The sequence below is a fragment of the Lycorma delicatula genome, chromosome 3 (genome assembly GCF_047948215.1).
Source record: "Lycorma delicatula isolate Av1 chromosome 3, ASM4794821v1, whole genome shotgun sequence".
Taxonomy (NCBI): domain Eukaryota; kingdom Metazoa; phylum Arthropoda; class Insecta; order Hemiptera; family Fulgoridae; genus Lycorma; species Lycorma delicatula.
The window spans coordinates 13,547,564-13,571,947 of record NC_134457.1 but is presented as its reverse complement, the minus strand read 5'-3'; the positions used below and the strand labels follow the sequence as shown (position 1 = coordinate 13,571,947).

Genomic DNA, 24,384 nt, shown 5'->3' with positions numbered 1-24,384 from the left:
CTATCTAACTAAAGCGCGTGCGCATACCGAATTTAATTTGCGCGGGTGTGGCGGTACTAGCGGCGACGATCGGCACTGGTGTAGCCGTGAGCCTTAACGCACCAGGTACCGAGTCGACTGGGGGATCGAGTTCGAGTACCAATCAGACCGAGTTACTTTTTTACACTTTAAATATTATACATTTACTTAATTCGTCCGCTCACTTGTGACGTCACAACATAGCAGACGACCACAACAACTGTACATCAGTGATACCAACCTTTGAAATATTAATTAAATTAAATTAAATAAATAACTAATATTTAAAATGTAAAAAATAATTTGGTCGGCAACCCTGTGTTTAATTTCAAATTTCCTGATCCAAGAGTACGAAAGAAAAGGGAATTTTCCACAAGGAAAAAAGGAAATTCCAATATGGCGGACTGCGACATTATCTCTACTTGTGATGACAGATGGTACTATCGATGCAGTATGCCCACTTAGCCCCTAGTTATTATTTTTTTTTTGGGGGGGGGGGGGTGCGATTTTGCAAACGTTTTTGCAAATATTGAAAAATACTAAAGAAAAATACTACCTTAATTAGGTAAAATCTCGAGATACTGAGAGTGACCTTGCTGTACAGCCTCACCTCGACCTTTTGAAGTTGAAAATCTAATGACATCGTTGCACCATATATAGAAGTAATCTAAATAATTTTGGTCAAATCGGCTCAGTAGTTCTGGATATAAGGTGATTTACAGACTCACTGAACACACTCGTATGTACGACCGTTAACATCCAGAAAATTTCCATCTGGCTCTTTGGGTTCCTTAGATTCAAAACGTGAAGATCCGGTGAAAACCGCCCAAATTGGACCGATTATAGTACTTTCCCTACTAGTTCTATAGCGCTATCTAAACGGGAAAGTAAAATCTTAACAAAAATGTAAAATAAAATAAATGAAAAAAAAAATGGTATCAAATTAAGTCTAGTAGTTTCAAAAATCGAAGTTAATAAAGAAAAAAGTTTATTTATATTTTGTTCGTAGTGCTGCTTTTATTTATTTTATGTTTTTTATTGCTTGTAAAAGGTTAACAAAAATATATTTAAATTATTTAGGTATTTAAATGTGTATTTGATTATGCATACGCGTACTATAATAGTATAAGTAACATTTATAGACGGATGAATTCTTTATTAGTTAGTTTTTAACCATTCTTATTAAATTTTTTATTTTAATTTTGTTAAGATGGCCGATTCATTGATCGGTGATATATGCATACTTAATTACAAGTTTACTGCCAACGTCGTTTTTATCGGTTACTTTAAGTAGTTGGTTGTGTAAAGCTACTGTTGTAATAGCGGAGTTATTTCTTCAACAGCAGCAGGTGCTTACACTTTTAATTTTTCGTCGCACTGTTTTACGTTTACGTTGTTATGTGTCGTAACATTTCTTAGTCGCCTTTTGTAGTACTAGTTTGTTATAATTATTACATTTTTTGATATTATAAAGTTTTTATTCATTATCAGTGTTTAATATCTTTGTAGACGAAAAAATTCTCGATTTTAGTTTAAATGTTTCTTTTTCATGTGAAATTAAAGGCAAGTTTTATTTTTTTGTAAGTTTTACGTATAGTAATTAATCTTCTAGAAATTATAAATCTGTAAATTGTAATTATTCAGTATTTTTTTTATTTACGCTTTAGGTTTTAAAAAGCATTTTTTATTTTTTCCGCACGTATACACGTAAGCGAATTTTGAAAAATTATGTGAACACAGTAAATTATTTTGTTCATATTTTTTCTAATAAGTATATGTGATTTATGCGCTGTTATTATTTGTCGGAAATAAATATCGTTTAAATACGGTTGTTTAGTTGTTAGTCGGTGCTAATTGATAGTGCTATTAAATTCGTTAGCGATAGTATATTTTACCTTACTTTTTTTCAAAGTTTATTCCGACCGCAATGCATATCGTTAGGATTTGTGAACCGATCGGAAATTATACGCGATTGATTTAGGTGATTTATTTTGTTTGCAGTTTTACTCGAATTTTTAAAAATAGGGCTGCGATAGTAGAATGAATTTTGTGGGAGTTTGCAGAGGTAAAAATCTCTTTCACGAAGGTTTTTACACCTTCTTATAAAATATTTTATTTATTAATTTCTGAATAGTTAAAAATTTGGTAAATTTATTTCTTTAAAAATTAAAAGGTTTAAAATTTGTTTATTTCTTATAATTAAAATCACATCGGGTGACAATACTTTGAGATACCGGTACAAAAAAATTGTTCTGAAATAGATTTCACTTAATTCCTTTACCTGCGATAAAGGCGTATGATATTAACCCCTGATTACGCCTCTAAAGAGAAATAATTAAAAAAATTCATTTATTTAAGTTAAAACGATGAAATTGTAAACGAATTTATGAAGTTCCAATATTTTAGGATAGAAGTTTTCGTTTTTATAAATTTCAAAACTTCTTCAATATTTTTTATATTATTTTTTTATAACTTAAATAGATCTCGGTTAAATTTTCTCTTTTTGACATTCCTATCGATATCGTCTTACTGCCTAGAATAGTTTTTTATTTAATTATTTTTATGTAAAATCGATTGACCTCCTTGGGAGAGTGGTTTCGTCTCTTTCGGATTCCATCCGAAATAATACTCCTGTGAAGAAAGCTTTTAAGCTTGCATGGCGTGTTATTCATCTTAAAATAATATTCCCTGAAATAACACAACTTATCATGTCAAATTTAATGATCGGTGGGGTTTAATATATCTATATGTATATATAAAAGTTTTTTTTTTACTGATAATTTTGGGTTGCCATGGTGAACGTAAGTCACATAAAAATACAAATATCGGTAGATCATTTTGCCCGATGGGAATACTTTTTCCTTTGTTATATAACACAATAGTAGTCACACAGTAAAATATTTATTTACCGAATTCAAAGAGAGTCTATGTTCTTATTTTTCTAATATATTAAATAATTTTGGAATTACTGGATCAATTTTGATGGAATTTTATTTAATTATCTCATATATTTTTCTGAAACTTTTATGCTGCTAATCGTTTACCTGGTAAAACTGGTGTTCGTAGAATTTTTAATATTTATTGTTTTAATATTTTCTTGTTACTCTATAGAAAAACATGAAATAATCCCAGTATGTAAAATTGTAACTTTAAGAACATATTATTAATTATGTATTTTAGAACAAGTTAAACAGTGGATTCTTTTTTAATTAAAAAATTAAAAAACGTTTGCTATGAAGGGTATAAAACGACACGATTTGTTTTTTAAGATAAATGTGTTTGATTGCTTTTCCACTAAAATAATAATCTGAGATCGTTTTTCTATTAAATCTTAAAATTTTCTTGCATATAACAAATAAAAAATCTTTAAGTTATTTAAACTAATTTTGATTTAGTGAGATGTTATCGTATTATTGATAATTTTAATTTAGATTTCGTGTGAAGGATTTTAACTGTTATTATGAAGGCGGCGTGGAATTTAATATTTATAGCCAGTCGCTAAATATAAAATATTGAAATTTTTTTATCAATAAAATTATTCTTTTTCAAGTCACTGCTTAATACGTCTTTGTATTTGTAATATTTAATTCAGCACCTTCGCTATTGACCTCTATTGTGTAGTTACTTTCTTCTCCGGTAAACATTCTTCACTTAGTTTCTTAAAAAAAAAAGTTGACAAATTGTCAACTTACTTCCATTTCCCGGAATGCGGCTTTAAAGTCGCGTTCGGGAAAAGTCCTGCAATTGTGGGTTGCATCTATTGCACGGTTTATACACACGTACACACACAACTTAATTAAAAATATTTACAATTCTATTTAAATATAATATTTTTTTCATTTATTTAATTCAATGATTCTAGCTAAAGCGCGCGCACATACCGGATTTAATTCGCGTGGGTGTGGCGGTACTAGCGGCGACGGTCGGCACTAAATAAACTAATGTAATTTCACAACTTACATAGAACAAATTTCGCTCTATTGGTGTAGTCGCGAGGCTTAACGCACTTGGTACCTAGTCAACCTGGCGATCGAATTCGAGATCCGGCCAGTCCGTGTTTTACTTTTTTACACTTTAAATATTATTCATTTATTTAATCCTACTGCTCACTTGTGACGTCACAACATAGTAGATCACTACAACAGCATTTTTTCGGTGGGGGTGCGATTTAGCAAAAAACGTTTTTTTTTGCAGATATGTTATTTTTTAATCGTTAAAAAATGTACCTAAGAAAAATATGACCTTAATTAGTTGAAATCTTGAGATGTGCAGGGTGAGCGTGCTCTACAGCCTCCTCACCCCTTGGCATTTTAAGTTGAAAATTTAATGGTATCAATGCCTCATATATAGATGTTATCTGACCGAGTTTGGTCAAAATTTCGGTCCAGTTGTTCTGAATTATAATATAATTTAGTGGCCAACACCGAACACACACACGTGTACATATGAACATTAACACCGAGAAAATTTCCATCCGGTTTTTGGAGTACCTTAGGTGTCAAAACGTAAAGATCCGGTGAAAATTGCATATGACCGATTACAATACTTTCGTTTCTAGACCTATAGCTGTTCTATAGCGCTATCTAGACGGGAAAGTAAAAATATATATATAAATTCATGTATTTCGTGTGTTTTGATTTATTTTTGTGTCCAATCGGCACGATTTTTGTGCTACGGCTGTTGCCCACGTAAATTTTATTGATGGTGAGTCATAGTGCATTGCCTTAGTGGATGTAATCGATGCGAGAAAGTCGCTGCGAAAAAATTCTCATTTTTAATCTACATTTGAAACGCCCTAATTTAGGGCGTGGATTATTCATGACATCGTAATGCTCCAATATATCCCTTGGGGATGTTACTGCGTCATATCGTACTTGATTTTGTAAGTTACGTGTCGTTGCGTGGTAGATTAAAAGTAGCACACAGAATCGGTGTTGATTTGAGTAACGATGTGGTTGACTTTTAAAAAGTTTCCAAATTATCAGATTGTTAATTTATTTATTTATTTTTATTAACTTTTTTCAACTATATCGAATGAAATTTGTTTTTGTTAGCGATAAAACGTTTGCTTCCGGTTCTATTTTCCATAACATTTTCTTGTTGGGGATTGGTTTCCACTTCTTATCTTTCATTTATTTGCAGTTTAATTCTTGCATTTAACTGCGTGGCTGTATTTGTATTTTAATTGATTGATATTAAAAAAATGCTTTCTTTTAATATCAAAAAGTTTTTTTGAAAATTTGATTTTTTTAAAATCTTTCTTATCCAAAATGTTATTAATTTGTCATGTTTTGAAGCATTGCGGTGGAATTCTATGCTTGTTTATTCCCCACACGAAAATGAAGTCTAATAAACACATTTGCCTGTTTGCAAATATATTGAATATTGTTACATCACAAAAATTAGCTTAAAAAATTTAGTTGTGTATAATAATTTTATTTGTCTTACTTCTGATTTAGTTGTGCCATTCTGTTATATGTTTTATTTCCTTTTTTATTTGTATTTTAAACACCAAATATTAATTGATGCGTATATAATTTGACAAGCTTTTTGATTAAGGCTTGTATTAATTTATTAATTGTTTGTTATAAATTAATGATATAAAAGTTAACTTTGTGTAATTTTTCCTTTGGTTTTTTTGCCTTGAGTGAGACCATTTAATACAGAAGCAGATTCAATTGAAAGCAGACGAGAGATTGTCTAATGTAAGAGAAAAATGATGTAGTGTTTTATATATTTTTAATGGCTTTGCTTTTAAATTGAAATATTATGTATTAAAAATTATTCAAAAAACAAGTATAGAGATAATGATAAATTGGTAAGTGTAATTTTACTGCAAATGTTATTTTACTTATTAATAAATGTATTGTAGATAGATCTGATATCTACAGCATTATAGTAGGGAGATAATGTTATATATTACCTTAATGAAAATAGTGTGGTAGAATTGTGTTTATGTGTGAATGAAATTGTCCAAGTTATCCTTGAATTTTATTAGATGTACATTAAATTAATGTAAATTGCAAATTCATTATCAGTTATTAGATTAGAAGGATGTTACTTTCTTATATAAAAAATAGTGATTTAAATGAGTTTGTTTCTTTCAAGTTTTATCTTCTATTAAAAAGGTTGTTATTTATTTTTTTACTGAGATATTTGATTAGCACATAAAACAGGCAAAAACATTTAAAATAATGAAAGAAGATAAATGTATGGCTGTAAAATTTAAATTAATGCTGTAATAATTTTAACATATATATATATATATATATATATATTACAATACCCAAGAAAGGAACCATATCATGGAAACTGATTTTCTTTTTTACAGTTGAACTATTCACATCAAAGTTCTGTATTTATTGTTGCAAAGATTGTAAAGCATTTAATATCCATGAAAATAGGCTGCCATTTTAGGAATTGTTGCACCTAGGTAAAATTATTGTCAAAGCTGAAGTTTCAGAAATGATTATATATGATTTTTGGTAAAATTTTAATGTTATGTTTTCTCCTTATATTTTTTTAAACATTGCCTTCTGTGTTTAAAAAAATGAGTAACATTATTGTTTGCTTTAAGCTATTTGTAAAGTTTTTCTTGTGTTTACGGTGCATATAAAGCACTTAAAGGTAAGAGGTCGTGGGATTGTTTTCTCTGAGAATAATGATGTTCATTTGAAAGAAGTTTTTATGATTAACAATATAAAGGTGCTGATTATAAAGCTATAACTGAATTGTGTTTGGTTGGGTGTTGCATCTTGATGTTTAACAATTTTTTTTTGTTTGGTGAAGTTGGCTACAGGAAAACTTCTTACTTCACAAGTTAGCCTAGGAATGTTTATTACTCTTGAGTAAAGATTTGTCAGAGGGGTGATTGTATAGTGCTAGGCTTTCTGTGCCTGAAGTTATCTGAAGGCCAGGTTAACTAGTTTTAATTTTAATAGCTCCTTGATATTGCCACTGTGTCCACCATTCTTTTGTTGGCTTCTAATTAACAACATATCCTATTTCAGCAAACCAGGCAATCTGTGGATAAATAAGCTATTCATACATTCATTTCATGAATGGGATGCAGCTGCTTATTACACCTGAAATGAAGATGGATTAGATGTCTGGAGACTTCTAGAAACTCAAATAAATGAATTGATTGAGAACGGCTGTGGAATTTTCATAATTAATCACATCAGTATTTCTATCCGTTATGTTTATAGAATATAACGTGTATTTTTATTTTCTGCACTTGCAAAATATAATTACAAAATAAATAAAAACCTACCTTAAATGAGTTCCAAAAAAATGGTTTTGGTTTCTATAAACTGTTTTTTGGGTATATTTTTATCATGCATAAGAAATTTTTGCCTATATTTAAGCACATGGAGACAATTTTTATAAAATTATTTTTAAAAAAAATTTTTAGTTTATTTCTCAGATCGCTGAAACTATTTTTTATTGATAATTTTTAATAAAGTTTTTAATAATTACTAGATCAGTATTATTTGTATCTTCATGAGTTGCTGATCAACAAAAGTTTCAGATTTGTGGTGTGTCGAATAAATAAAAGTTAATAATAATTAAACTATTCCATTTAGTGAACTCCTGTATACTGGTTACAAATGTTAATTTTGACCTTACAATATAAAATATTCAGTTTTTATTATTATGGTGAATAATCAAAAATGAAAAAGAAACAATCATACAGGAAAAAGAAAGATAATATGAAGAAATATATCTAAAAAATGACAAGATGAAAATAAAGAGGAAGAAAATGTTACAACCAAAGAAAGAATAAAAAAATTAAAAGAATAAGTATAAAGAGGAAGAAAATGTTAAGACCAAGAAAATAATAAAAAGATTAAGAGATGATGATGAATATAAAGAAAGAAAAATTTGAAAACTAGAGAATGTGTACACAAATTAAGATCAGAAGAATTATATCAAACCAAAGAGTGATTAAATGATTGGCAACAAAAAACAAATAAACAAAATGACCAACTTAGGGAGAATATTGTCCGACAGTATCAGAAGAGTAATGAACTAAAAGATAAGAACTTTTTAGAATTTATTAAAGATCGGGCATGTATGCCTCAGTGTATTTGTTGTTTGTGTGGGGGTCTATTTTTCAATCACCTGTAGTTAACTTTAATGTAGATAAAATTAAACAGAAACTCCAGAATAATTAAATAAAATTAAACAGAAATTAAACTAGAAAATCCAAAAATAATACGATTCTAAATCATAATTTTCAGTTAATATTAAATAATAAATGTTTCACCAACTCTATTACATGTACACATATGCAATAATGCCTATAAAATTACATTTTTAATAGTACATAAAATTCTGTTTCACTAATAACTTCTGATTTTTTTCATATTTTTCTTTTTATTGTTATTATTGAATAATTATTTATTGTAATTTTTTTTTACAATCATGGATCAATAATTATTAATAAATCAAAATATATTTAATTTAAAAAAAAAAATGTTAAAAATAAAAAAGGAGGAGATGAAGTCTGATTTGAACCAATGTGCCTTCTCTTTATAGATCCAAATATTTCATTAATTAAAATTTCATTTGGCTATAACTGTGGAACTAATGAAAATAAGTACCACTTATAATACACCGTTGAAAAGCTCTCAGTGAAGGCTTATTACTGAAGTTAAGAAAAAGTCCAAAATCCAAAAAGATTTGGATTTTGGACTTTTTTGATTTGTTGTTTTTGACTAATTGTTTTTTAGTTTTGCAAGATACATTACATACATACATACATACGTATGTAATAATGTCACACTGAAACTAGTCAAAATGGATATTTCCATTGAAATCTGAAAACCAAAATTTTTTGCAATCACATTACTTCCTTTACTTTGTACAAGGAAGTAAAAATGGCCAGAAAAAGTGCTCTGAATCAATATTTAAATTACATATGTTGTATACCGTGATTTATTTTTTTAGTATTTTTATTGATCGAATTGAAACATAGAAAGTGGTGTAGGAGTTTAAGTATGAATTTTCTGCTGATGTAAAAAAATACAATAATTAAAAGTTCTTTATTCTTGTAATATTAAAAATTTTAATTAAAATCTTTTTTTTATGTTTAGTGCTAAGTCATCTGCTAGATTAGCACAGTCAGGGAAACGTATATCTTTTGAAGACAATCAAAATGATTATGTCTGTTCTGATGATGGTATGTATTATCATATTATATTATTTACTGTTTAATTTAATGCTCTTTTCTGTTTCATAATTTCATTTAATAATACAGCTTATATCTAGTACGCTGATATTTATGCTTTGTTATTTTTTATATATTGTTTATATTATGTGAAGTGTAAATGATTCACATAATTTCATACGATATTATTCATTACTACTTGAAAGATTATCTCCCTACCGTAAAGTGGCAGTTAATTAAATTTGAGACTGCTTTTTTTTATTTTTTTACGTAATTTCAATTTTCTTGTTAAATGATTTTTTTAAATGTTTTACATGCGGCTCATTGCTATAAAGAAGTAAAATTTTAAAAGAAAAAACACTGAAATTATTGAGGGCTGTCAAAAAAAAACAAAATGTTTTAAGTTTTAAAATTAAAATGCTTAGTGTCTTTTTTCTTAGAAAATAATAATAATTTGATAATGATTTTTAACCGACTTTAAAAAAGGAGGTTATCAATTCGACAGTTTTTTTTTAAATGTATGTTATGCAATATCTCTGACGTTAATAAACTGATTTTGATAAATGTTTTTTTTAATCAAAAGAAGGAGTATACTGTCGGAATGGGCCCAAATAAATTTTTACCAAATCTGATTATAATCTTAGGAATAATACAACAAAAAAAAACCGCTTAGCCGCTGACCACTCGCACAGTACAAAAGGAGGAAGTTTTATAAAATAATTTATAAAAAATAAAAATAAAAACCGATTTCAACAAATAATAGTACTAAAAAGTTACAATAATTGTATTTTTATTATTTAACTAAAGTAAAAGTATTGACAACAAATAATTATTTTTTTATAATAACTATTTTTGAAGTCAGTGCCAGCCAACACAAATTAAACATCAAATTAGTATCTCAACCGATTGCTAGGTGGCTAAATGGGTTTCCCACATGTAAAATGGGATCTCAAGAACGTATAAGAGAGAGCATCTCACGATCATACCTCATCTTGAGTTTGCTAATGGATATATATTTGGTGATAATATATGTACCTAAGCATCTATAAAATATTCTTACATTATATTTCTTTATGTCGCATTTTATTCTTACATTATATGTTTGTAGATCTCATTTTATTGTATTAAAACTTCTATTACCAATTTTGTCTTGTTTGAAGTAGGATTTTTATTATACAGATCATACGTTTTTTTTTTTTTGTTTAACTTGTGTTGGCTGGCACTGACTTCAAAAATAGTTATCTGTTGTAAATATTTTTACCTTAGTTAATAAATAAAAATATAATTATTTGTAACATTTCAGTTCTATTATTTTTTGAAGTCAGTTTTTATTATTTTTTCAAAATTATTTTATTAATTTTATATTTTATGAAACACCAGCAGTACTACTTCTTTTGGATTTTGGTTACTTGTTACAATTTCTTACAAAGAATTAAATATTATTTCATAAAAGATTTTATTTTAAATTAAAACACAAAAGATTCATTATAAATAACTTTTACTAGCAAAATTCCTTGATCATATTAAAAGAATTCCGCAAATGTTAATTTAATTTTTTTTCCTTAAATCTTTGCTTCAGTTAATTCTCAGAAAATAAATTACACAAATATTACTTCATTAAACAGGGTAGAAGAGCTCTATTATAATTTCATAGTTTTTTCCATCATTGTTGAAAATTTTATGTGCTTTGTTTTTTCAGTTTTTAAAACATCCTTAGTAATAAACATTTTTTTTTAAAAAGGGAAATGCCACCCAGATAGATAATTTTAATTAAAAAAAATATATATGTCATAAATTTAGACTGATTAAAATATTGAAGACTTGTTAAAATCTATTTCGCAGTATGATGAACAAAAAATTAGCGAATACTAGAAATAACAGGTTTGTTTGAATCAGTTCTGTTTGAAATACCTAAAAATATGTGAAATTACTGTTTCTTGAGCACTATTATAAGTCTGGTGTTAGATATGTAAATTTATATATGTATTATATAAATGAGGTTTTCAGCCACTGTGACCATCTTCCATATTGCATTTTCTATACTGTCATATCATGAACCATCTTATCCATTTCTTGGGCTTGCAAATGGGTTCCGTCTTCTTTGGTCTCTTTGGCATAAATTTTTTATGTTACTTAAGATTTTGCTTTAAGAGATGTATGATAGCAAGGGATCCTGAACCTTGTGTGACAGTGTTTCCTTGAAGGAAAAATATATTTTGAAAAAAGAATGGTTTGGGTACCACCGTATTTCTATTTTTGTTAATAAAAGTGTTTTAAGTAGCCTAAGATACCTTGATGGTAAACCATAGAGCTCAAATTAATCATTATGATCAAAGTTTAAAAGTACTTAGTTTCAGAACTGGGTAACTTAAGAAGAAAAAAGTTTAAATATCATAACATTTTGTTTGCTAACAGGTACTAGAGGACTGGGACCACCAAATTTCTTTACATTGCTAGGTTCTTGTCTTTGATAAAATTCCTTTTAAAAAAGTTATTTGAGTATTACATCATTTGAATTTTTGTTAAAGCCCAATCTAAAGAAAAGGAGATAAAAGTGAGTGTATGAACTATATACCATCAAGCATTTACTGGTCCTAGACTGGGAGTCATTAACAGAACTGTTCATTGTTGGAGTATTTCAAGTTTAGATAATTGGGGAGGATAGAGAAGGTAAGAAGGGTTAATGATATGTTTTTTTACTTACCTAAGAGAGTAGAACAGATTTTTAAAAAATAAGGGTTAGGACATTGGAATATTCCAATTTTTGCTAATTGAGGGTGCAGGGAATTAGGTATATTCAGGGGTGCATGGGTTCAAATTCTATGATACTATTGAGTTTTTTTACAGACTTCTATAAGCAGAACCATTTTTGGTTCATTATTGTGTGCAGCACTGGTGTACTCCCAGTTTTCTCATTGTATATTATTTGGAAGTATATTATTTGATTTCCTAATATTTTACTATGTAAATTCAGCAACCATTCTAGATTTTTTAAGTTCAGTCCAAATTTCTCTGGTATTTTAAATAATGATGAAAATTTGGTGTTTAGACAAAACCTTAATTAAATTAGTTTTACATTTCCAAAAGTTTTTGCTAATTTAATGTATAAGATTTTCCTTTCTGGTATTTGTTAGTGGTATTGACAGCTGTGGTGGTCATTATCCATTTAAAAATATAAAGAGAATACAGTGAACTGTGCTCAACACAGTTCTTAACTTCAGTGGTCTACTGAAACCAGTTCATAGAATATGGCTTTTACCATCAAGCTTTTGTGGCTTTTATATTGGCCTCTTACCTTCTTCACATCATTTAGTTTTCAGGATGATACGTCTTAACTTATTCTATGCGTAATAAAATCATAGGTTTGTAAGGGATGCATTTATTGACTTATCTAGCATCTTATGAGAATGTTATAATTGTTAGTTTTTAAGCTTATGCTGGCAAGTAAGTAAGTAAATAAAGTAAGTTTGTAAGTACTTACATAGTTACACTATTTCTCTACATAGTCGCCACTCCGATTTAGACATTTGTCGTAGTGTGGTACAAACTTTCCAATACCCTCGTCGTAGAACGGAGATGCCTGTATTTTCAGCCATGTTTATACGCTGGTCTGCAGCTTGATGGCTGTGCCAAAATGTGGTCCTCCTAGCCAGCTTTTCATGTGAGCAAAGAGGTGAAAATCGGATGGAGCCAAATCCGGGCTGTATTGTGGGTGATCAAACACTTCCCAACGAAAATGCTGCAGGGGCTTCTTTGTTACAGCTGCAGTGTGCGGCTGAACATTGTCATGGAGAAAGACAATGCCTTCCCTGACCACCTGCATCATGAACATTTGTACGTCCTGTTTTAAAGTTCCTGCACCATTGTCGCACTTTGCTGTCACTCATTGAAGTTTCACCATACACATTACTTATTCGTCTTTGAATTTCAGCTGCATTACACCACTCAGCCTGGAGAAATTGAATTACCGCACGCACTTCACACTTGGCGGGAAATGCTATTGTTGTAGACATGTTTACGTGCTAGCTGCCTGTTCAGAACTAAACGAAGTGACACGGCGTGATTGAAGGCCATACTAGAGACGCTGCGCAACACATATGCGCAAAGGTTCATCCGATTTTTGCGTGGGTTTTTATTTCGCGATCGATTGGACCTTGAAAAAATAACCCTCATATATATATATATATATTCTAATGTTTGAATTATCGATTATATTTATTTATTTTTTACATGTCAGCAAACGGTATACATAATTAATGTTTGAAATTCCAACTTATCAACATAGCATTAAATACAATTGGTAAAATTTCTTTATAAATAAATATATACATATCACAAAACATACTATATGTGCATAAATACATTTTCTGAGTACATTTACCATACAAATGTTGTATGAAACAACAATACATGTAACTGTTATATTTTTCAATAGAATATGAAAAATTTTATTCATGAAGGTTGCTTGAATCGAAATTTACTTTTACAGTGTCTTCACCAGTGATGCACTTATTAATTTAAAACTAGTATGTTACATGAAGATTGAAACAGTTGCTTTGAAGAAGTAAGGTGTTGACTGTGCAAGTTTTGCATTTCATGGAGTCTTCTTGAATGTAGGATTATAGGTCGAAAGTTTTTCGTTCATTCTGTAATTTTGCCAGCGATTCGATGCAATTGTTCAATCCTGTTTGGTTGTTAGAACTTATTGTGTAATTCTATTGTTATATTTTAGTTTTACATTTTTTCTTTGTTCTTTTTACTTTTATTTTTCAAATATTCTTTGTTTTCTATCTTTAGTTAACTTTCCTTGTTTAAATGGTCAATTATATACATTTTTCTTTAATATGTTCATATTAAGAGCTAGATAACTTATCTGAAAATTTTAAGTAATTTACTTAAAATACTAATTCTGAATGTAATGACTAAACACTTAAAGTTTTTTTCTGATGTTAGGAGTATTAATCAAATTTTTATATATTATTTAGTTGCTTCTTCAAATGAACTTGTACTGTTCTGGGTAAAACCTGGCGATATGGCAGAAGATATTCTTTTTTTAGGTAGCATGACAAGAATTGTTGTTCAAACTAACATACTTCATTAGTCATTCATAAGATTAAAAGTATTCAGAATCAAAATAAAAATGTTATGGTGTCATTTATATTGATAAATGGTTGTTTCTCCAGTCTCTTAAGATAGCACTAGCAGATGTTTTTGAAGTACAGTAGGAATTTAACGTTGAAAATATTCAGTTTTTTTAGCAGCTATTTATATAACTCATGAAAATAATGTAAATCATTTGATTGATATGTTAATAGAATTTTTTTTAGATAACCTTGACTGGGGAAAAATTTATTTTTAAGAAACATGAATGTAAATACTTTTAATAAGAGAAAAAGAGTTGTATGACGTTTGATGTTTTACAGAAGTGGATTTTATATTTATAAACTGTATTGATGATTAGGATAGATAAAAAGAAAGCTTTATTGAATATATTTTTGTTAAGCATTCAGATCTATCCAAAACTATATCTGCCCCAGTTAAAATCAAAGACTGTTTGTTACTAGATTGCTTGGTGTTGAAATGGGAAGTTAACATTCATACATATTAGTTAACGCAGACCCAGTCATGTTATATTGATTATAATTTAATGTTAAAATTCTTAGAATACTAATAATATTAAAAATTTGAGTATTATAATAAAGCAGTGATTAATAAAAGCTTTTATAAACTTTTCACATATGTTTTTATAAAATTATCACTGATTGCAAACAAACGTCTTAACAATCAATTATAAGATCTAAATCAAGGTATACAAACCTAACCTGAATAACCTGTGCCCTAGTGGTTTCAGTTTGAAATTCCAAAATGAATAAATCCAGTTAAACATCCTCTCAGTAAAGATTTTATAATTTTTTGTAAACATGGAAATAATGTTAGTAATTTAATAAAGTAAGATAAAAAGAACTGCCTAAGTCAAAAAGTGCAGATAGCTGGAGACAGTAAACTCATTTGTTGAATGAGTTATCCTAGAAGAATTATAAAGAAAGTGCATTTCTCATCAAGACATATTTGGCTTACCAAATTATCTAGTATATGTTGCAAACGACATCAACAGTTTGTGTAACTAGCTTTGATCAATAACATCAATAATTATTTTTCTTATGTTAAATTTTATTTTGCAACAAAAATAAATCCTGGAGGATAGTGAATGATGTAAATTATGTGTGTGCAAGGATACTTTTATTCCTTAAGCAGCTGCAATTTTTTTTTCTGTTTAGCCTCTTATAAGTAGGCTTATATTTAGGCTCTTATATTTACAGGAACCACTGTAAGATATTACTTCAGAAAATGAATGAGGATGATATGTATGAATGAAAATGAGGTGTAGTTTTGTATAGTTAATTGAAACCCAACTACCAAAGAACACTGGTATCCACTATCTGATATTCAAATCCATATAAAAGTAACTGTCTTTATGAGGATTTGAAAGCAGTTTCAGTTATAGATTTCTTCTGTAATAATAATAATAATAATTCCTTTGTTAAACAGATTTCTTTCAAATTTGCTAATTCCCTTCTGTGTATTTATAATCCGAGTCTATTAAATGGCGTCTTCTAAATGCTTTCAAGCTAAGTAAAGTTGTTTACTTTTATAAAAGAAATAGAGTAATGCTTGTTATTACATTCTTCCACTTTGCGTCAGGTGCTGCTACCTAGCGAGGGCTTGAGTCTCCATGGCAAGCTTGGTCAGGCAATCTGATCACGCCATGTCCTACATCATAATGCTGCAGGGAGTGGTCATTATGAGATAGCGACTTATTCTTTCGGCACTCGAATCTGATTCAAGGCGGTCACATCATACTCTTAGTCCAGATGGACCCCATTCTTTGTTCGGATGAATGTTAGCTTTAATGTTGTATTTCATTTTATATTTTTTATTTTTATATACGTTATGTTACAATTAATTTCATTAACTGTCAAGATGACAATTCATTAAACCATTATTCAACAAGCAACAAGGCGTTGTCTTCATTCATCACCTATGAACATACAGTCCAACCTCGCTCTAAAATCTACCACAACGTGTTAACGGTCTTCAGGCGAGATCGTTCATAACACTTGTTATTATTAAACTAACCGTTGACTATTTACCTTACATTGTATATTTTCCAGAATTTTAGAAAAAAAATTCTCAAAAAGCAGCTAATAAACTATTTAAATTAATTGTGGTTAATAAAGACAACAATAAGCAGTAAATAAGAATATGAAATGCCTTCTTGTTTCTTTTTCTTTTTTTTTTCTAGAAATAGCAGTGACTTGTAACACTAGAAAGGATTGAACTCTTGTGTAAGCTTTGAATTATTGATTGCATTGTAATTTACTTGATTTGGAAGTTGCTCCAAGTTATTTTTTAATCCAGACTCTCACAAAGTTTTTTTTTTTTTTTTTACAAAGCTTTGGACTTTTTCAGTCCATTGCAAAATGTTTGCATTGTCCTTTTGCAGATACTTATACAGAATATTAATTTTCTCAAACATGTCTGCTAAATAAGCTAGTTTTAAAAAAAAACTTGGTTCACAAAATAATTCTGCATTGAAATGTTTCTCATCCAGTAAAAATGAAAAAACCCTCATTTCTCAATTCAGAGATTCTGTTTAAAACTATTTCTCTTTACAGACAGCGAGCCTCAGTGTGAAAAAGTTCAACTGTATGCTCTGATCCTATATTTTCACATAGAATCTTAAAAATTTGAGACTTGAGAGGCTGTTATTTTATGAAGTTCACTGAATTTACTATTACTTACAATATGTGATCCAGTTCTGAACTTATATCTTTGAAAGCTAGCCTCTCTGGGTATAATATAGTGAGTGCATCTATCTTGCTTTTGGGGCTACATTTTTGATCAGGCCTTGTAGACAAGTATAAATTCCTGACAATTGCAGGCTCCATCAGTGCACAGATCAGTTCTACCCATTTATCTCACAACATAATTTTCTTCAGAAAACCATCAGTTATTTAAAAAATGCCAGTTATATTGGACCTAAAGGACTCACAAAAAAATTCTTCTCATGCACCTCTTCATCATCAAAAAACCTTATGTAAGCGACCAAATTTGCATCTCTACACAGATCAGTAGCCACATCAACTTGAAGAGCAAGTAAATATTTCTTTTACCTTCACTACCTGCAAATTTTTTATTTGTTTTGAGACTGTGTCATTAGACATTGGTACGGATTTCAACTGTTGAGCCATGGATTCTCCAAACATTGTCAAACCATATCAACAGCTGCGGGCATTATATATCAACAGTTCTTCACCAAAAGTATGAGGTTTTTTTATTTTGAATGATTCTGTGGGAACCTGGTAAGATGCCAGTAGAGATTTAGAAGGTACACTTGTAATGTTTGAAAACACTTTCTTTGTAGATTTGACATTGTTTAGTTTTCACTCAAGAAACTCTAGGGTTTTTTTGCAAGGTTTTGTATCAAAGTGTCATTGTAGTTTATTGGGTTTCATGATGTCAGAAGCTAAAACAACTAGTAGACTTATTACGCATTGAGGCTGTTCCTCTCCATTAATAATTGTTTTTGTAAAACCTAGTGATAAATAGCTATCGCCTACACACTTTTGCAGTACTTGCACCACATGAAGAAAAGCAGCTGATACACCGATGATGTTCTTAGGTTCACATCTTTCACTGTTACTAGTACAATTTATGATGTGGAATCTCCACTTTCATTACTTTTTGTCATTAAAACCCTTTTCGTTCTAGCAAACAAAACTGGATACTTACACAGAAAACTAAAGGAAAAAACAAAATCACTGTTAATTCCTTCTCAACTGAAATAATAACCTCAACAACAAATAATAGACAAGAACAGCAACTTGCTTTGATTATTGGATGCATGTTTTGAACTTTTACTGCTATGTCATCCAGGTAGCACCGGTTGGAGTGGCTTGTGAAATTCCCTGTAATTTTAATTGTTAAATGTCAAATCAAAGCTGGATGTATGCCTGTTCACTTGTGATCGAAACGATCTATTTCTAAAGACATTATTAGTAAATAAATGAAATTTAAGTAAAAAATAAGCAAACTCTTTTGTAAGTTTTCATTACTAGTACAATAATACATTTATCATTTTATATTACATTCTGTTTAACAAATTTTTTTACTAATTTGTTATTACATTTTGCATCCCCCTGAAACCTTCCTCGTATCTCCCTTAGGAGTTGCCCCCCCCCCCCCACTTTGAGAACTACTGGTGTAGTTCAAGTATATAACTTAGTCTTCCTATTATTTATAATATATATTTAACAACATTTCATTTCAATAATGAATTTAAAAGGGAAACTATATTTATTTCCTGATTGTACGTAATACAGTAATATTCATAAATGTCATTACTATGAATCATCTAATAATTAATGGCAGAATTGCTAGTTTATGGAGCACCACATAAATTGCTTTACCTATATATAAAACAATATTTTCCACAGATCTGTAAGTAAAGCACCTGTAGTGTGCTAATAATAGGAAAATATGTAGCCAAAAACATTTATTACTACTACTAAATATTGCTATATTGTACGTACAGTTAATATAAATTTATCAGTGGTATTAAAAACCTTTGAAATGTATCTGTTTTTGTATAAACAGCAAAGTGTTTATTTTGCCTTCTGAGATAAGATGCTAAGTAAACCAAATTTTCAATCCACTTGTTAGGGAAGTTGTTGGGTAACTCCCTAACCAGTTGTTAGGGTAATTCATAATTAATATTTTGTTTCTTAAGTAGCAATAAGTAATTTCTTAACAAGATATTAATTTATTATAGATTTTGAAATGTTATTTGGTGTGTTATCTATAAATGCAGGGTACAGTCTTAAAGAACTTTTTCATCTTATTATGTAATTATTTTAAATTAAATATTCATTTTATTAGCATTGTAGTCATTATTAATTCTTATTTTTTAACAAAATTTTTTTTATTACATTCTGCTTATTTAGATTAGTAGTAATTATTATAATTTTTTATCATAATTAAATCATTAATTGTGTTTTCTATTGCTAATTATTTTAATATACTATTATTCTTATTCTTTTACTGTTTTGCTTTTTTTTTGTAGAATTTCTATAAAAAAGAATTAGCCTATTTGGTATCATATATTTATAATGGATAATTTACAAAATGAGGATTAATTATCATTTATTTTCACATGGGTATTTCTTACCTGTATTTTTAATAGCTTGCCTTTTGTTGTTATGTAATAAAATATAATTAGTGTGTATTTATTTATTTTGTAAATAATTCATAATAATAGATAAATCGAGTCCAATTTAGAAGATTATCTTTTAATTTAGTTTTGATTTAAACAAACGAGAATTATTTTCTCATTTTTAGGTGTTCAGTATTATTTGCAGTTATTTTGTATGTATGATAAGATAAACTGAACTTTTTGAATTCAAGTTAGTTAAAAGATTAATTTAGTTTCTCTTAATAACCTTTTCTTATCCAAGTTCAAAATTAATATTAATTAAAGTAATATCCTAATACTGTATGCTAAAAATGTAGAAAATATCTTTTCTTGGATTCTTAATTGTAATTACTTTTTTAAATCTTATTTTAGTTTATTGAATTTTAAGAATTGTTACAGTAAGTAATATTACATCTGCAATTATCTGATTGTTTTGTTTATTGTATTTTAATAACTGAATAATAGAAATTTGAAGCAGTGTCATTTAATATCTTCTTGTTTCATTTATCAAAGCTGTTATATTATTGCTGATATTATATTTTAGGATTCATAGTGCATTTTTAATCAGTTATTAATTTAAAAATTCCTATACCTGAAACCAGTTTCTATAATAAAAACTAGTACCTACGTTATTTAAGAACTGAAGTCTTAAATCATATTTGAATGTAGAATAATTATATAAATACTAGACTGATTTTGTTATTTTTTGTTTCTTTTCCCTTTTATGTAGTAATATCATTTATTTTATTAATAATTATTAATTGTATATTTTTGGTAATAAACTTTTGGTAATTCAAATTTCCAGTATTTATATATTTTATCTGTTTCCTGATAATGGAAATAAAGTTCAAGGTTTTTAAAATTAGTATGCATTTAAAATCATAAATTAATAATGAAACAGTATATGAATGAAATTTTTGATAACCATATTAGTTAATATTATTAGCTGTTAACTATCATAACTTACTTTAAATCTAAGTTACTAACTAGAAATCAAATATGATTATTATTTTTTTAAATCTATTTTTCATAAACCTCATTCTGTAATTTCAACAGAAAGTATAAAAAAAATTGCCAATCCATATAATTTAATAGCTTTTGAAAAAAAAAAATACTTGTGAAATTATGCAAAGAAAATCTACTTTTACTACTGAAAATGATATTTATAATCTGTACAACTTAAAGCTCAAATGGTTGTTCCTAATTCTGCTCATTAAAACTCTGAACTAATATATTATTATTCATATCCTTATTTTAATGATTTATTGCTTAAAAAGAAATGAAAGCAGTTTACTGTGAAAAAACACTAAAAACACACCAAATAACAATTATTATTTATAAATAAATTTATCAACAATTACAACCGATCGATTAAAAGTCTTTACTGTTTCATTAGGTCATACAGCTTAATTACAAACAGTATAATAATTATTCAAGTTAAATATAGTAATTATTTAATTAAAAGTTAAAAGAAGTCTCCAATAAGGAGTGGCCTTAGCCTTATTGGTGTAGATTGGTTTTTTACCTCCTTTTAATCCTGCTGCTGAGTTGTGATTTCTTGAAATTTTAATGTACTGTTATTATTTATGTGATGATTAAGACATAATTTAGGACTGGTCTCTAAGAATTGCTATTTGTCTTTTTATCTCTTTTGGTCAGTTCCTTATTCTTATCACAGTTGTTAGTTTCAGTTTACTGATAAGATTCAAATTTATTGAATGTAGTAGTTGTATTATTATTTATCGTGTACAGTTGTTGGTCTTGTCTTTGTATTTAAGAATTGTTGATATCGATTATAAAAATGATTGCATGTTAATTTATCGCATTGTATGACAACCATTATTATGTAATATTTTTTATTTCTAACCGATATATGTATAGTTTTTTATTTCCATAATGTTTTTAACTTAATAAATACATTTGACTGTTATATGTTTGCTTAGACTTGTCAAAGGATGTAAGGAAGTCAAACAACAGTAATAAAAGAAGTATGCAGTTATTACGCGGTTCTGAAAGAGATTTAAAACTGGATTTTAGTGATATTAGAGTAACTGGTCTACCTTCAAATGTTGCTCGGGATGAACGAGTAGAAAGCATGCCACAGCTTGCTATCAAAGTAAGTAATGTGATCAGAAAAAATGAAACTAGAATATAAAATAAAATGGAATTCTGATCGGATATAGTTGTATGATTTTGCTTATAATCCAACATTAAATTGTATCCTTTTATTGAAATATAGTATCAGATCTTTTAAACATTTTCATACTTAAAGAAAGCATTTCTTCAGAATTGTGTTTTTTGAGGTCCTCATTTGTGATTTCCATTCTTTTTTTCTGAATTATAAATTTTTTAGTATTCCACATAAAGTAATTGATCAGTTATGGTGAGTTAGTGTTGAATTTGAGTATAATGTCAGATACATCTTTCTCTATGAGTTTTCCAAAAGACTCAGATTCAGAAAGGAATAAATCCTCCAGAATATTCTAATGTATCAAAATTAGGAATAAAAATGGGGGGTTAGATTTTTGACATTTTCACAAAACTGAGGTTTTTCTGTAAAGAAGTTGTTATTAATTTCAGCAATTAATCAAATTAGTCAATTAATCAGAAACAATCAATCAATTAATCAGAACAAAAATTAGCTAGCAACCACCCTTTGTACACATAGAAAATATTTAATTTGTCTCAACATCATGTGATGAGATCATTCAAAACATGATCCTTGTCGAAAACTACACTTTCATGGGACAAGAGAGTAGAGAGAACAATGCTTTCTTCCTGCTATGTTGAACACTCCAAGGATTTTTATTTCCTTGCTCCTTGATGGAGTGCCAGGAATTGGTGCGAACGTCCTTATTGTCGCATAGTGATCGCATGGATGACAGTGGTGAAGCAATAGAGGAGTTTATTGTTCAATATGGTTTGGAGGTCTTCAGTGTTGCTATCAATTGCCCATGTATGTTAGTATGTCGTCATTTGTTTGGAGGAACAAATATCGATGTTACAGTTGGCAGGTTTATTCCTGCCAAAGTGTGCAATTGGATGGTAGTTGATGATTGCCCAAGTGATTGTGTTTGAGGTCGTTGGTGGCACGAGTGATCGTTACCGATTAGTGTTCCAGTTCAACAGGATCGTTTTTTGGACAGGCATGTGAAGTAGAAGAAGTTTACAAATTCTATCTTGGTTAGACTCTGAGTTTTGGACAGCAGTGTCAATGATTTGGAATTGTAGAACCTGGCAGAAAGATTGTTGACGTCCTTTACTGATAGTGCTGAGTGCTCGATGCCCCATAGTTCTGGTCAAGAGTGGCAAGCGCCGTGGTGGAATAGGGAATTGATTAATTTGAAATTCTGGTTGCCGTTTACGAAAGGCTCCCAACGAGAATGTGATCCTGAACGGCGGGAGGTTATTGTTGCCAATTATAGAGAGCGTAGGAGTTATTATTTTCACAAGAAACGAACTGCCAAAAGAGATCCCCAAGGGGCATTGTAGATAGAGTTTTGGAACACAAACGTAGGAAAGACATTCTTCTGTACGTGCTCTCAACCTGGAATAGAATTATTTTTGATAAAACTGAAATATTACAAAAACTACTTTTTTTACTGCCCGATGATAATGCAGATGGTGCGACGTGAGGTCGCTCATTTACGCGGGGATGCTTTATCTTTGAAAATTACCAAGGCTGAAATGCGACAGGTTATTTGTAATCTTTGAAGTAGTAAGGGCCTCCTGGCTATGATGGTATAACAATGGAGCTACTTGTTTGCGCTTTTGGAGTTTGTGGTAGGACTGTCACACGGGTGTTCAGCATATTATTTGCTGGGTATTTCCCAGTTTGTTGGAAGAAAGAATTAGTTAAATTATTATTTAAAGGCAGCGACAAAAATCCTACTGTTAGTGCCTCTTGGTGGTTCTTGGTAAAGTTTTTGAGAAGGTTCTGTATCTTCGTGTGAATGAGAGATTGACCATCAATTGATTGACAATATACTCAAGGTTATAAGTAGTGTTGGCCAGTGAAGTAGAGTAGAAGAAGGCCTGTAGTGCCTTTGTTGGTATTCAACGTGTGGTTAATCCTGATTGGGGGTCTTAATTTTAAGACCATCAGTATCCTTAAAAAATCAATAAAATTAATTAATATCATGCTAATTTTTTAAACCGAATTTATATTTTCAAAACACGACATATTGTTACTACGTCAATTATTCGGTCAAGAAGGTAGTTTTTTTTTAAATCTTCGTCAAACTAAATGTTATTATCTTAAAGCTGTGTAATATAATTGAATTTAAGGGCGTATAAGGCAATAAGGGCGTGTGTGAGGCAATTATGCAATATGCAACACCTGTTTGGGCAGATAGGATGAAATTTTGAAGTTGTCGGAATGTATTATTGAGGGCCCAATGCCTCTTGCTGTTCAGTGACGAGATGCTACTGTACGATTTCACGTGAATTAGTCATGGTGATTGCCAGAGTGAAGCCGATTGATCTATTTGCTTCAGAGAGGCAACATTGATATGTTGCTAAGAAAGGAGAGTTGACCTCAGAAAAAGTTAGGGGTATTGAGCAACAGGGCTACGCTTTATGGCAGGCAAGATAGGATGAGACAGTTAATGGGCATTATACGCATGATCTGTTCTGATGTTGCTGGTTTGCTTGGCGCCTCTTAGGTACCACCAAAACAAATATGTGAGGCAATTTCTTTAGGGGCAATTGGCTCGATTCGGCCTGGTTGATTTCCGGGTTATGTCCGCATGTGCAGTGCTGAACGATGCCTTTAATATTTTCTACGAATGTTTGCAGTATCTCCCGTGAAAATTGGAAAAACCAGACCGACTGGACTATCATTGAAGAATATATGGGATTTCTTGTAAAAGAAATGATTGCTGAAGGTGTGTAGGGTAGGGTCCCGCTTGGATTTTCAATTTGTTGTTTTGTTATGTTCTTG

At 29.4% G+C, this 24,384-nt stretch overlaps 1 long non-coding RNA gene across 1 annotated transcript; it reads left to right on the top strand.

Annotated features, from left to right (window-relative positions):
* The first annotated feature begins 1,286 nt into the window (after positions 1 to 1,286).
* Positions 1,287 to 21,548, top strand: LOC142320845 (uncharacterized). Its single transcript, XR_012755486.1, has 3 exons — positions 1,287 to 1,581; positions 9,117 to 9,202; positions 21,386 to 21,548. It is a non-coding gene; the product is annotated as an uncharacterized LOC142320845 (long non-coding RNA).
* Positions 21,549 to 24,384: the final 2,836 nt, after the last annotated feature.